General features: G+C 49.9%; 1 protein-coding gene and 1 long non-coding RNA gene across 49 annotated transcripts in view; one reads left to right on the forward strand and one right to left on the reverse strand.

Moving 5' to 3' along the window:
- Positions 1-410: 410 nt before the first annotated feature.
- On the reverse strand, positions 411-4381 carry LOC100429741 (uncharacterized). The gene is made up of 2 exons (XR_001447717.3): positions 4078-4381; positions 411-629 (listed from the first exon to the last, which is right to left on the reverse strand). It is a non-coding gene; the product is annotated as an uncharacterized LOC100429741 (long non-coding RNA).
- A 2792-nt stretch (positions 4382-7173) lies between these two features.
- Positions 7174-14921, forward strand: part of LOC144331891 (uncharacterized) — a 48389-nt gene continuing 40641 nt past the window's right edge. For 10 of the 48 annotated variants that reach the window (XR_013399474.1, XM_077950548.1, XM_077950506.1 and 7 more), the window contains exons 1-3: positions 7174-7279; positions 9536-9637; positions 10897-11011. The gene's annotated coding sequence lies outside the window, so the exon portion shown is untranslated. Of the gene's footprint in view, positions 7280-9535; positions 9638-10896; positions 11012-14714; positions 14850-14921 lie in introns of all 48 variants that reach the window. The other 38 variants (XR_013399477.1, XM_077950543.1, XM_077950549.1 and 35 more) reach the window with 11 other exon arrangements.

Below are 14921 nucleotides of genomic sequence, written 5' to 3' on the forward strand. Positions count from 1 at the left end.
ACTTTTTATTATTTGATTACTTTTCCCAAATGCTGAACCACTAGCATATCCAGACTACAGGGGTCAGAGCATTGGACTTTATCAAGGGACAGGGTCACCTGCATTGTTAAAGCTGAGCTGATGACAATTCCACAAATGTTAACTGAACAAAGTGCCACACTAAGTGCCGGTGTCTGAAGATGAAAGAGACACAATCTGTGTGTTCTCGGAGTTTCTCCAAGGTGAACTCTTCTGGGGCTTAACCTGCAACTGGCCAGGAACAGCGGCTTAAACTCTCATCAATAGCTGTGCTATTTCAAAGTACTGGCATTCTCCCAGGACACCCCCCAGGGTGTCAAAATTTAGCCAAAGCAAACTCCAAATGAATACAAAGTCCTTATTTTCTCAAAGGAAAAAAACAAAACAAAACAGAACAAAAAACCCCCCAGATTTATTTAGCTTCAACATTTCCCCTGATCTAAAGAGAAAGATGTCAAAAGATACCTAGGACATATACACAAGCACCCACCCCAGTGAACTCAGATAACCTGAAAGAAAAAAGGGCAAAGGTCTGTTCAACGGAGAAAATTATCTTCGCTTTTGAAAGATGTTTCCACGTCCCATTCCACGTCCTCTTCCTCTTGCAGCCACTGAAAGGGAAGAAGAGAAAACAGGAGGCCAGGTCAGCGTGGTCAGTGAATGCTCATAGCACAGAGTAGCCAGGGCCTAGGACACCAGTTAGAAGGGTTCTGAAGGGTTACCTGGTCCAACATCACCCTGGCCATCACATTTCTGCTGCCTGCCTTCCCCGGCCCCCCCAACCGCCTTATTTTTTGAGATGGAGTCCCGCTCTGTTGCCCAGGCTGGAGTGTAGTGGCATGATCTTGGCTCACTGCAATCTCCACCTCCCAGGATCAGGCGATTCTTGTGTCTCAGCCTCCCGAATATCTGGGACTATAGGCTTGAACCACAACGCCTGGCTAAGTTTCTGTATTTTTAGTAGAGACGGGGTTTCACCATGTTGGCCAGGCTGGTCTTGAACTCCTGACCTCAGGTGATCCACCCACCTCAGCCTCCCAAAGTGCTAGGATTACATGCTGAGCCACTGCACTTGGCCAACAGCCACTGCATTTCACAGAGGGGATGGTGATAGAGGGGCAGGGGCTGGGGACTGGCATCAGAGCAGGAGGTAGTACCACACTCTTGCCTTCCAGTCCCACACTGCTCTCTCCAAGAGGCTGGCAGGTAGCATGCTGAGGGCAAAGAATGTGGTCTGAGAGCTACAGAAAAGACAAATCCCTGGGACTGGCCTCTGGTGAGCTAAGAAAACATTATAGATGCAATGAATTCATTTTTTCAATTCTGAAACAAATACAGTTAAGTGTTAACATGTGTTAGATCTGGGAGAAGGGTTATACTAGTTTTTGTGTTTTTTTTCCTGAGAAAATAATTATTTCAGGCTGGGTGTGGTGGCTCATGTCTGTAATCCCAGCACTTTAGGAGGCCAAGGCAGGCAGATCACTTGAGGTCAGAAGTTCGAGACCAGACTGGCCAACATAGCAAAAGCCTGTGTCTACTGAAAACAAAAAAAATCAGCTGAACATGGTGGTATGCGCCTGTAATCCCAGTTACTTGGGAGGCTGAGGCAAGAGAGTCACTTGAACCTGGGAGCTGGAGGTCACAGTGAGATCAAGCCACCGCACTCCAGCCTGGCAATGGTGACTTAATCTAAAAAAAAAAAAAAATTATTATTTCATAGGAGCAAGAAGAAAACACTCTCCGTATAAGCTGCATGATAAGACTGCTGTTCTCCGTAACCCAGGGTTCTAGGAGCAGACAGGCTTTGAAGGACAGATAAAATATTCTTCTTCTTCTCTCTTTTTTTTTTTTTTTTTGAGATGGAGTCTAGCTCTGTTGCATGGGCTGAAGTGCACTGGCATAATCTTGGCTCACCGTAACCTCCACCTCCCGAGTTCAAGCGATTCTCCTGCCTCAGCCTCCCAAGTAGCTGGGATTACAGAGACCCGCCACCACGCCCAGCTAATTTTTATATATTTAGTAGAGATGGGGTTTCACTGTGTTGGCCAGGCTGGTCTTGAACTCCTGACCTCATGATCCGCCCGCCTTGTCCTCCCAAACTGCTATGATTACAAGCGTGAGCCACCACACCCAGCCCAGATGAAATATTCTGATGGCTACTAACTGGAGCCTCATCCCTCTGCTCATACAGAGCTTGGAGTTGTCCTGAAGAGGAAGGGGAGAGAGCTCACCTGCCAGCTGACAGGACCACAGCGGACTTAAACTTGAGCTTTCATCCATGGTCCCTGGCTCATAACTCCTACAGTCCTTGTGATAGTCTTTTGTTATAATGTTGGGGCACTTTAGGCCTCAGAAGCAGGACTCGGGGGACAGAATCTCTCTTGAAACTTCTCCTGCCCCCCTTTCACCTGCCCAAGGCCAGACCCTAATCTGAGTGTGGGTCATAAGAGCTCACCCCAGAGAAAGCTCCTGCCCTATACCCTGGAGGAACAGATGCTGCACAGAGAGGCCAAAAAGAGTCTGGACAGGCCTTGCGGGGTCTCCCCACCCCGTCTCTTCGTATTAGATCACACCCTTTTTGTCTAATGGCATTTCCACATGGTTGTCCATCCTTTAACCATGTCAATCCAATGAAGTCTCCATAAAAGGCCCAAGAGGACAGGGTTAGGGGAGCTTCAGGACAGCTGATCATGCGCAGCCTGACAGGAAGGTGAACAAGAACTCATCCATGTGCCGGGAGGAAACTCCATGGGGATAGAAGCTCTTGTGCTTGGGACCCTTCCAGATCTCACCCTACGCATCTCTTCATGCGGCTGTTTATTTGTAGCCCATAAAATATCCTTTGCAGTGAGAAGAGGCAAAAGGCTGCATTTGCTCAGCCCTGCAGGGTCAGGAGAAGCCCCCTGGGCATGACTGTCCTTCAGCCACCAAGTCCTCTATCCCACAGGTGGGAGTCCTCAGAGGGCCACGGTAGCCGGAGCCCTCGACCTCTCTTGGCTCCCCAGGGTGTCTGGGGACAGCGCACCTTCTGGGGGCCCTGAAGCCTGCAGAACCCCTCTTGCTTGCCTGGATTGGCGGGGGGACATGGCTGCCAAGAGTCCCATTCGAGGCCTGGTAGGGAATGGTGCAGGGTCTGAACTTGACCCTTCTCACTCTCCCAGGGACTACAGTGGAGACCCCAAAGAGAACCCTGCCCTCAGGGCAGAACGCCAGGGCAGCTCCCCTCCTTTTTGGGGAGAGGAGGGACATTTCAAGCAGGGGTCCCAGCAGTGAGGAAAGGGAAGTGGGGGTGCACACCACGAGGGACTGTAGACGCCGGGCCCAAAGCATCTCCTATGGGCCATGAGACCTGTGGCAGGGCCATATTTCCAGGGGCTGGCATGAAGGAAGGGTTGCAGGGAGGGACTGGGGCAGGTACCTGCACCCAGGATGGAATCGTACGTCCCTGGCCCTTCCCTGTCCCCTGTCAAAAGAGGCCAGTCGAGGGCCAGGCCTGGGCCTGAGCCACCCCGCTGGCCCCACTCCACTAAATGCAGTGCCTGACACCTAAGAGCAACAATAAATATGTACTGGCCAAGGATGTGGTGGCGCACAGGGGTCGGGGAAGGAGGCCGAAAGATGCTTGCAAGTGAGATAAGTGGCAGGAGGGTGAATGGGAAGTGGGGTGGGGGGTGGCCTGTGGCCAGTGTCCTGGTTCCAGAGTTCGGGGCTTCCCCTAGACTTTCCCGGATTCAGCCCCACCCTGATGAGGACCCACAATCCTGGCTCCCCCTCCGCGATCCCGCCCTGTCAGGACTGGGGACGCAGGCTGAGGCCTCTGCTGGTCTCCCCCGCCTCCCTCCTAGCTCCCAGCGGGTTTAGGATGGGTCTGGCTCAGATCTCCCATCCCCATGGACTGCCCCACGACATGGACCCTCAGAATTTCTTCCCACCACCCCTAGCACAGCCACAGATGGCCTGACAGATGGACAGAGGCTGAGCCCAGAGGGGCATCTGCCCAGGCCTGGCTGCAGCCAGATGGACAGACAGATGGGGGCACAGAAGGGCAGGGAAGCATACCTGCTGCGGGTCCAGGTCCAGGTCGGGGGCTGTCGCCAGCAGCAGCAGGGCCCAGGGCAGGAGGGCTGGCTTCATGGTGCAGTCTGTGTCTGCAGCGAGCAGTGTAGTGGCTCCGAGGCAAGGTAGCCAGACAGGCTCACTCCCCGCCAGCCTGGCCCCACTTGCCCTGCACTCTTGCACTGCCCCACCCTGCCCTGCCCTGCCCTTCCCCACCTAGTCCCCTTTCAAAGTCCACAAGTGCTTGCATGGACAAGCAGGGCCCAACCTGCCCCATTAGCACATTCCTGGCCAGCAGGCCTGGGACAGAGCAGGGGGCCGGACCTTGGCCCTGGAACCCTGTGGGAGGGTGAGGAGGCTGGAGCCTCCAGCTGCAGGACATTTGGCAAGCGATAAGCTGTATGTCCAGAAGCCAAAGCTCAGACCCTGGGTCCCACCCCCACCCTGCATGCAGGGCGTGCCAGGCGGGGCTGCAGCAGAGGACGGGATGCACAGGGTGGGTAAGGCAGGGCTGTTTAAGCTCCAGGCAGGAGTCTAGCCTCTGTGGCCCTGACATTGACCTCCATCTCTAGCCCTCATCTTCCTGCAGGAAGGAGGTGCTCCCAACTCATCCTCCCGGGGATGCGGGAGCTGTTTGGGTCAGACACAGGCTGAGCCCTGGGGCTGAGGCAGCTCTGCAGGGGACCCCTCCGGAGGGAGGAAGGAGGGAGGGGAGAGGAGGTACTCAAACCCAGCTGGGGGCCCAGAAGGGAGACAGGGTCCATCCCCGGGCTCCAGAGATGCCACCACACTGGGGAGCCTTGACTCTCCCAGTCACACCTAATCCTGCCACTCAGAGTTTGCATAGTCTAATCAATCTGCTCCCCTTCTTGAGCAGATGAGGAAACTGAAGCTCAGATGTGGACAGGCAAGCCAAGCCAGGCCCATGGTGGCTTCTGGGAGCCCTTGCAGCCAGGGTGGGCGGTAAGGGCTGTGGCCTGGGATTGGTCACTTGGGCCCTGCCATCTGGGCTGGATGTCCAGACAGGCGGGTGGTCCTCTCCCAGCTGCAGCTTCTCAAGGTGTCCAAAAGGGACTCTTGCCACACTTGCAGGGAGTCAGAGCTGGCCCCAGGGCATGAGCTTAGGCCATCTGGTCTCTGATCTGCCCAGCACTTGGGGCCAGGCCAGTCCATTGTTCCCCGGCCTGTTCTCTCTCTTGCCTGGGTGGTGCCTGCTGGGAACCACAGGGTGTTGGCAGCCACCTGTGGCTCCAGAGGGGTGGCCCTTACTGAAGGTGTTAGAAGCGTGCGCTGGGGGACTTGGCTCCTGAGTCCCCACACACAGCTGTTCCAGGGAAGCCACACCCACATTTGATGTCTTCCCACCTCCCAAAGACATTTGGTGAGAGGCCCTCAAGACCTTCAGCTTCTCAGGGACTGTTTCCAGAGGGGAGAAATTCCCTTAACCCACAATGGCGCTCAGGGCACCTCTGCAGGTGAGTGTCCTGTGAGTGGACACTCAGGTGCTGAGCCAGGGAGAGCCTGTCTCCTGATCCCAGGCTGGCGAGGGCACTCATCCCAGGCCCAGGCCTGAGGTTTCTCCCTACAGCACTGGGTGCAGGGGAGGGTCTGAGGTGTCCGTCCTCCTGTAGGTGAGGCTCCGGGGAAGGGTGCTAGGGGGTCGGCTGGGAGAGCTCCTGCTTCCTGTTTCTTCCCTTGCTGCACATGTCTGGAGACGATGGAAGTGCGGTGGGGGCTAGGTGGGCAGTCTGGGAAGCTCCTTACCCCAGGCCCTGCAGGGAGGGGGCGTCAGCTGAGTAACTGCGGCCGGCCGGCTCATCTCAGCCCTCCGAAGGCGGGTTCAGCCAGAACCATCTAGGGCCGCCAAGCCTCTGGTTCCACAAGGGCGGTGCCCAGCCCTTTATGCCTTCCTTCCTGGGTGGTGGGCGTGTCCAGCCCATGAGGGGCACAGGGCAGTGAGGAGGGTCCCCATCTCCATCCTGGACAGAGAGCCTGCTCCTTGGGAGGTCCCAGGGGCCAGGAGGGCCCCTGTGGTGCTGGTAGGGGAAGAGAGTGGTGAAGGGTGGGTTTGGGCCCCTGGAATCTGTGCATTCCCAAGACAGATGGGCCTGGAGCCTTCAGGGACGGGGCCAGCTCTAGGGACTTGTTTAATGCTCTGTGGGGGCTGCCTTAAAATCCTCAATCATTTTTGGTCAGGCATGGTGGCTCACGCCTGTAATCCCAGCATTTTGGGAGGCCAAGGTGGGTGGATCACTTGAGGTCAGGAGTTCGAGACCAACCTGGCCAACATGGTGAAACTCCGTCTCTACTAAAAATACAAAAATTAGCTGGGTGTGGTGGCATTTGCCTGTGGTCTCAGCTACTCAGGAGGCTGAGGCAGGAGAATCCATTGAACCCAGGAGATGGAGCTTGCAGTGAGCTGAGATCACGCCACTGCACTCCAGCCTGGGAGACAGAGCGAGACTCCGTCTAAAAGAAGAAAAAAAAAAATCCTTAATCATTTTTGAACAAAGGGCTCCATATTTGCTTCCTGCACTGAGCCCCACAGCCATTCTCTGACCGGCCCTGTTAAGGCGACGGTGATGGGACTAAGTGCCCTCTCTGCCGGCCCCATCCCCCTTTCCCTCCCTGACAGCCCCCTCCTCCCAGCCTCTCAGCAGCCCCAGCCCTGCCTGCCCTCCCACCTTACAACCTCCCACCCAGGAGGTTGAGGCTGCAGTGAACCGTGATTGCACCAGTGCACTTCATCCTGGGCCACAGAGTGAGACCCTGCCCAAACAAAAAGAAAATAAGAACTTCACGGGGGGAGGTCCACATACATAGACTGGGGAGTTCCTGCTCCCTGGTGTCGAACAACACGCCCTTACCCTTGCTAAACAGACTAGGCTGATGCGGACCATGAGGTGGATCATCCTGCACTGTGCACTGTGACTGGCAGGGGGCGCTGAAACTGCCTTTTCTGCGCCACATGATGCGCATGCGTGTTCTCACCGCAGAGGCTTCGTGGCGTGCGTGGCGTGGCGTCCATAATGGAAAGATGGAGAATGGCTCCCGTTCCTTCCGGACCCGCTTGAGGGCGCACTGCGGCGGCGTGGGGATGACTTGGAGACTCGTCTTCGGGAGGAAACTGCTGCTGTCTGTGGCCCTGACTGCTTAGGTGGGAGCTGCGTGCGCTCAGCGTTTCCAGGACACTTTTTTCTACACGGTGACTACAGAAGCTTGTTTCCTGGAACTTTCTCTTTATGCTCACCTTCTCACTAGTTTTCCTCTTTCTCTCATAGTATTTTAGTATTTATTTTACCATTAATTTTGTTCCCTGAGGACTTTTGAGGGTGGCAAGTGTAGCGGACTGTGGTATTTTTGGGGTTTGAGGACTTTTTCTGAGGGAACCTGTCCCATATAGATGGGGAGAGAGGAAAGCCCCAGGAGGAAGGGGAAGCCCGGCCCAGGTGGGAGTTGGGACCAGGCCTGGATGTTTGGCTGCCTCCTGGCCAGGCCTCAGACGGAGGAAAAAAGATCCCAGCGGCCTCCAGGATTTGATGAATTTTTAAATTTGCCTTCCCGCCATCGGGACACATCACCAATCCCCCGCCCCCAAAGAAGCCTGTGTCCCCTCCTGTCCATCCGGACACGACCACCTGACCGGGGGAACGGACACCCGGGTGCGAGCCTGACGGGGACTTGCCCATGATGACGGTGATGCTGAGGACCTGGTTCTGTCCATGCTGCTCAGTGTTATGTCTCCTGTGCAGAAATGTCTGTGCTGGGTCCCTGCCCAGTTTGGGGTTGATGATCTTGTTGTTATTGCTGTTGGGCACTGTGAAGGCATTGCGTATTTTTGTAACAGTCCCTTAGGAGATACATGCTTCCCCCAAACTTTCTCCCCATTTGTAGGATAGGTTTTCATTTGGTTCACTGTTTTCTTTCTGTACAGAAGCTTTCCAGTTGGATGTAGCCCCACATGGTGGTTTTTGCTTTTGTTACCTGTGATTCGCTTTCCCAATTTAAAAAATAAATATATTCACAAGCCATTCCATTCTTGACGAGGTTTTACCCCTCTGCTTTTTTTTTCCCGTTTTTTCTTTTCCCGTTTCCAAACTGTGAGCCTAGATGCAGGTTGCCCCAAAACTGAGTGCTCCACCAGGTCCCCCACCCCCTTTTTTCTTACAGACGTTTGATGTTAATGTATAATTTCAGGTCTTGTGTTCAGGTCTTCAGTCCATTTTGAGTTGATTTTTGTGTATTGTATACCAGAAGGGCCCTATTTCCTTCTTTTTCATAGAAACATCAGTTTTCTTGAAACCATTTAATGAAAAAATCTCCTATCCCCATTGAGGCTTTGTGATCTCTGATACTGTTTTCATTTGCTTTGAAGGTGTACCCAGTAGTGGGATTGCTGGGTCATACGGTAGTTGCATTTTCAGTTTTTTGAGGAATCTACCACTTTTTTTCTTTTCTTTTCTTTTCTTTTTTTTTTTTTGAGACAGTCTCACTCTGTCATCCAGGCTGGAGTACAGTGGCGCGATCTCATCTCACTGCAAAGGCTGCCACCTGGGTTGAAGCGATTTTCCTGCCTCAGCCTCCCGGTAGCTGGGACTACGGGTGCATGCCACCACGCTTGGCTAATTTTTTGTATTTTTAGTAGAGACGGGGTTTCACTGTGTTAACGAGGATGGTCTTGATCTCCTGACCTGGTGGTCTGCCTGCCTCAGCCTCCCAAAGTGCTGGGATTACAGGCGTGGGCCACCGCGCTTGGCCTACAACTTTTTTCCATAGTGTATATCCTAATTTATCTTTACAGCAATAGTGTATAAGATTTCCCCTTTATCCAAATCCACACCAGCATTCTTTTTTTTTTTTTTTTTTTGAGACGGAGTCTCGCTCTGTCGCCGGGGCTGGAGCGCAGTGGCCGGATCTCAGCTCACTGCAAGCTCCGCCTTCCGGGTTTACGCCATTCTCCTGTCTCAGCCTCCTGTGTAGCTGGGACTACAGGCGCCCGCCACCTCGCCCGGCTAGTTTTTTGTATTTTTTTAGTAGAGACGGGGTTTCACCGTGTTCGCCAGGATGGTCTCGATCTCCTGACCTCATGATCCGCCCCTCTCGGCCTCCCAAAGTGCTGGGATTACAGGCTTGAGCCACCGCGCCCGGCCACACCAGCATTCTTAAGATATTTTCAGTAACATGTATTCCAGTAGGTGTGGGATGGTATCTGAATGTGGTTTTGGAGTACATTCTTTTCTGATGAATAATAATGTTGAGGACCTTTTCTCTTACGTGTTTGTGCATTTTATGTCATTTTTGCAGTGATGTCTATTCAGGTTTTTTGCCCAGTTTTAGTTTGGATATGTATTTTTTAATGCTATTTGATATATTTTTTTCTGTGTACATGTTTGATAACAACCAGTTATCACTTCTACAGTTCCCTCCTATTTTCTCACAATCTTTTTCTTTTTTGAGACAGGTCACTCTCACCCAAGCTGGAGCACAGTGGCACATCACAGGACCATGTAGATTGGAATATTGGCTACCTACAGCTTTGCAATGCAATTTGATGTCAGTAATTGTGAGTCTTCCAACTTAGTTTGTATTTCTCAGGATTCCTTAGATGTTCAGGGCTGTTTGTGGTTCCATGTTAATATTAGCATTGTGTATTTACGCTTGTTTTTCCTTTTTTTTTTTTTTGGACAGATTGTTGCTCTGTCGTCAGGCTGGAGTGCAGTGGCGTGATCTTGGCTCACTGCAACCTCCATCTCTGGGGTTCGAGCGATTCCCCTGCCTCAGCCTCCTGAGTAACTGGGACTACAGGTGTGCACCACCGTGACTGGCTAATTTTTTTTTTTTTTTTGTATTTTAGTAGAGACGGGGTTTCATCATGTTGGGCAGGATGGTCTAGATCTCCTGACCTTGTGATTCGCCCACCTCGGCCTCCAGAAGTGCTGGGATTACAGGTGTGAGCCACTGCGCCTGCCCACTTTTTTTTTTTTGGAGACAGAGTCTCCCTCTGTCGCTAGGCTAGAGTGCAGTGGTGTGATCTCAGCTCACTGCCACCTCTGCCTCCCGGGTTCAAGCAATTATCTGGCCTCAGCCTGTTGAGTAGCTGGGATTACAGGCATGCACAACCATGCCCAACTAATTTTTGTATTTTTACTAGAGACAGGGTTTCACTGTGTTGGCCAGGCTGGCCTCAAACTCCTGACCTTGTGAGCCACCATGCCTGGTCTAGAATGCCTAGGATACTTTCTCTTTGGGTTCATTTGTTCTCTCCTGTGCAGAGGCTCTAATGTTGTACTTATATTGTTTATATTTGCATTTGTTGGCAGTGATTTCAGTATCCCATCCAGAAAAAGAGATTGTTAGGCCATTTTATTGTCTACAAGTATTTATCCCCTCATTTTTCCTTCTCTTTTTCTTTTTTCTTTTTGCAACCTGTGTGCACAGGGTCAAGTTTCCCCCAAATATATGCTTATCCCATGTTTTCTCCTTGGAGTGTTTTGCTTTCAGGATTGAATTTAACTGTTTTATTTTTCATAGATTTTTGTGTATTGGGCAACATAGGGGTGCTAGTTCAATCTCGTGCACATGACTACCCAGTTTTCTCAACTGTTGTGCCTTTGGTGTGCTTTTGAAAAATGTCTGCCCTAAATATAATTTTGGGTTGATTACTTGGCTCCCTCATTTTGTCCATTCGGTTGTCTTTCTATGTTTATGCCAGTCAGTGATTGCTTGGATGACTGTAGGTTTTGTTTTATCTATCATCCATGTATCTACCTATCTGTCTGCAATATATCCTAATCCTTTTTTTTGTTTGTTTGTTTGAGACAGGTTATCGCTCTGTCACCCAGGCTGGAGTTCAGCACTGCAATCTTGGCTTATTGCAGCCTTGACCTCTGGGGCTGAAGTCTTCCCTCATCAACTTCCCAAGTAGCTGGGACTATAGGTGCGCACCACCATGCCCCACTAATTTTTTTGTACTTTTTGTAGAGGTAGATTTTGCCATATTGCCCATACTTCTCTCGAGCTCCCGGGCTCAAGTGATCTGCCTGCCTCAGCCTTCCAAAGTGCCATGATTACAGGCAGGAGCCACTGTGGCTGGGGCAACCTGTTTTAAAATATATATATAATCGACTTATTTTGATTAAATTGCAGGTTAGTTACATGTGAACATTTGATGACATGGAGGCTTGTGGCCTCTGACCCCGTCACCCAGGCAGTGAACAAAGTGCCAATGAGGTGGTTCTTCCGCCTGCACCCCCTTTCTGCCTCGTTTTTTCATCTGATAGTCCCCGGTGTCTATTGTTTCCATCTTTATGTTTGAATGTATTCACTGTTTAGCTCCCACTCATAAGTGAGAACATGGAGTATTTGGTTTTCTGTTCTTGCGTTGGTTTGCTGAACTTAATAATCCCCATGTCTATCCATGCTGCTTAGGACATGATTGTGTGTTCTTTTTTTTTTTTTTTTTTTTTTTTTTTTGAGACGGAGTCTCGCTCTGTCGCCCAGGCTGGAGTGCAGTGGCCGGGTCTCAGCTCACTGCAAGCTCCGCCTCCCGGGTTCACGCCATTCTCCTGCCTCAGCCTCCGGAGTAGCTGAGACTACAGGCGCCCGCCACCTTGCCCGGCTAGTTTTTTGTATTTTTAGTAGAGACGGGGTTTCACCATGTTAGCCAGGATGGTCTCGATCTCCTGACCTTGTGATCCGCCCGTCTCGGCCTCCCAAATTGCTGGGATTACAGGCTTGAGCCACCGCGCCCGGCCAATTGTGTGTTCTTTTTATGGCTGCGTAGTATTTTATGGTGTGTATGCACCACATTAAAAAAAAAAATGTCAAATCCGCTGTTGCTGGTCACCTAGGATGCTTCCACGTCTTTGTTCTTGTGAACGGCACGGCAATGAATGCAGAAGAACATGTGTCTTTTTGAAGAAGGATTTATTGTTTTTTGGGTAGATACCAAGTGTAGTGGAATTGCTGGGTTTGATGGTAGTTCTGTTTTAAGTTTTTTGAGAATCTCTAAACTGGTTTCTACGGTGTGAACTAGTTTTCACGTTGACCAAGAGTGTAGCAGCGTTCCCTTTCCTTTGCTGCCTCCCAGCATGTTGTTTTGACTTTGGAAAAATGCCCATTCTGACCAGCGTGAGATGGTATCTCATTGTGTTTGGGAGTTGCATTTCACTGATGATTAGTGACATTGTGCATTTTTTCATGTCGGTTGGTCACTTGAACATCATCTTCTTTTTTTTTTTAAATTTATTTTTATTTTTTTATTTTATGAGACAGTGTTTCGCTTTGTTGCCCAGACTAGAATGCAGTGGCGTGATCTTGGCTCACTGCAACCTCCGCCTCCCAGGTTCAAGTGATTCTCCTGCCTCAGCCTCCCAAGTACCTGGGATTACAGGCGTGTGCCAAGACGCCCGGCTAATTTTTATATATTTAGTAGAGATGGGGTTTTACCATGTTGGCCAGGCTGGTCTCGAACTCTTGGCCTCAAGCTATGTGGCTGCCTCAGCCTCCAAAAGTGCTGAGATTGCAGGCGTGAGCCACCATGCTGAGCCTGTTTCCTTAAATTTCTTTACAAAAATTTACCCTAGGCCGGGCGCGGTGGCTCAAGCCTGTAATCCCAGCACTTTGGGAGGCCGAGACGGGTGGATCACGAGGTCAGGAGATTGAGACCATCCTGGCTAACACGGTGAAACCGTGAAACCCCGTCTCTACTAAAAAATACAAAAAACTAGCCGGGCGAGGTGGCGGGCGCCTGTAGTCCCAGCTACTCGGGAGGCTGAGGCAGGAGAATGGCGTAAACCCGGGAGGCGGAGCTTGCAGTGAGCTGAGATCCGGCCACTGCACTCCAGCCTGGGCGACAGAGCGAGACTCCGTCTCAAAAAAAAAAAAAAAAAAATTTACCCTATGGTAAAAGTGTACTACCAGAGAGTAGAATGAGACACTTTGGTCCGTGCGTACATTGTGTAATGATGAAATCAGGGTGTTTAACATCTCTCTTGCCTCACAGAGTTATTATTCCTTTGAGGTGAAGACATTCAGAATCCTCTTTTCTAGTTTTCTTGAAAACTACACTCTAATAATGTTAAACCTAGTGACTCTGCTGCTGTGGAATAGAACTACAGGTTTCATTCCTTTCATGGAATATGTAACTTTGTACCCATTTCCAATCCCTGACCGTGCCCCACCTTTGAACCCTAAACTGTGATAAAACAGTTGTGCTTACCAGTTCTAAGAGATAAAGTTTTTTAGGTTGCTCCTGGGTGAGTCGATGTGGTTTGTCTTTTACTGCATAGTTATTTCTTCTCTTTTATTTTACTTATTTATTTATTTATTTAGAGATAGTGTCTGGCTCTGGTTGCTCAAGCTGGAGTTCAGTGGTGCGATCTTGGCTCACTGCATCCATGACCTCCTGTGGCTCAGGTGATTCTCCCACCTCAGCTTATCCAGTAGCTGGGACTTTTGAGACATGTCTCTTCAGGTGCATTGTCCAGCTTTGGCTGGGTTACTTGGTTTTGCATGTTTCACTTCTTAGTAGCATTAGTTTCTCATGCATACCATGTAACAATCTCTTTCAGATAAATGATTCCTCATCATGCCCTCCCTATATGAAGAATGCCTTCTCATTGTTGATTGGTTCACTGCTTCCTTTACCATGCCGTAGTTCTTAAGTTTTCTTTTTCACATGTTGAGTTTTCCTTTTGTTAGCAACGATTTTGGGTCAGGCCAGAAAGAAAATCACACTTTTGATGCATTTCATTGATTTTGAGTGTATTTTCCATGTATTTCCTAACTACTTTTTGTTTTTGCAACCTATGAGCATAGATTAAGTTGCCCTGAACTTCCACTCACTCTGTGTTTTCCTGTAGAAGTTTTATGCTTTTGGGTCTTGTGTTTAGGTTTTCATTTATTTCGAGTTGGTATTTGTGTATTGTGTAACATAAGGGTCCTATTTCGTCCTTTTTCATGTGAATATCCAGTATTTTCAGATTCATTAATTGAACAGACATCCCACTCCTCATTGGGTCTTCCAGGCATTCTTTTGAAAAACGTGTTGACTCCATACAGGCATACGTTTAGGTTCTGTTATGTCCGCATGGTTTCACTGTTACGTCTTTACCATAGTCTTTGGATGAGTAGATCTTTTCCATGTAATTTGAAATTGAACAGTGTGAGGCCTCCAAACGAGGTTGTATTTCCTAGGATTGCTTTGCATATTTGGAGTCTATGGTAGTTCCATGTGAATTTTTAGTTGTGCGTAGTTACATTTCATGACAAGTTTGGTTCATACTGCATGTCCAGAATTAGGGGTGCAATGGGGACATTGCGGTACTAGTGTACCTTACATAAGGATAAAGGATAAACTTGAAGTTTCCATGTTTTGTGAGTTTCCAGTTTTTTCAAAATCATTTACAGAATGGACTAGCCGTTTCCCAGTTTATTTGTCTGGGATTTTTTTTTTTTTTTTTTTTTTTTTTTTGAGATGGAGTTTTGCTCTTTTGCCCAGGCTAGAGTGAAGTGGAAGTGGTGTGATCTCAACCTCCATCCCCAGGATCCAAGCAATTCTCCCGCCTTAGCCCCCGAGTAGCTGGGATTATAGGCACACACCACCATGCTGGCTAATTTTTGTATTTTTATTTTATTAGAGACGGGGCTTCACCATGTTGGCCAGACTGGTCTCAAACTCCTGACCTCTAGTGGTCAGCCTGCTGTGGCTTCCCAAAATGTTGGGATTACAGGCATGAGCCACCATGCCCAGCCTTTTGAGAAATCTATTGACTGTAAGTACATTCAGATTTGTCTGTTGGCTGCCTGATATTGTCCAGTGGCATATGTTTCTTATTTTTATGCCA

The sequence above is a fragment of the Macaca mulatta genome, chromosome 10 (genome assembly GCF_049350105.2).
Source record: "Macaca mulatta isolate MMU2019108-1 chromosome 10, T2T-MMU8v2.0, whole genome shotgun sequence".
Classification (NCBI taxonomy): Eukaryota; Metazoa; Chordata; class Mammalia; order Primates; family Cercopithecidae; genus Macaca; species Macaca mulatta.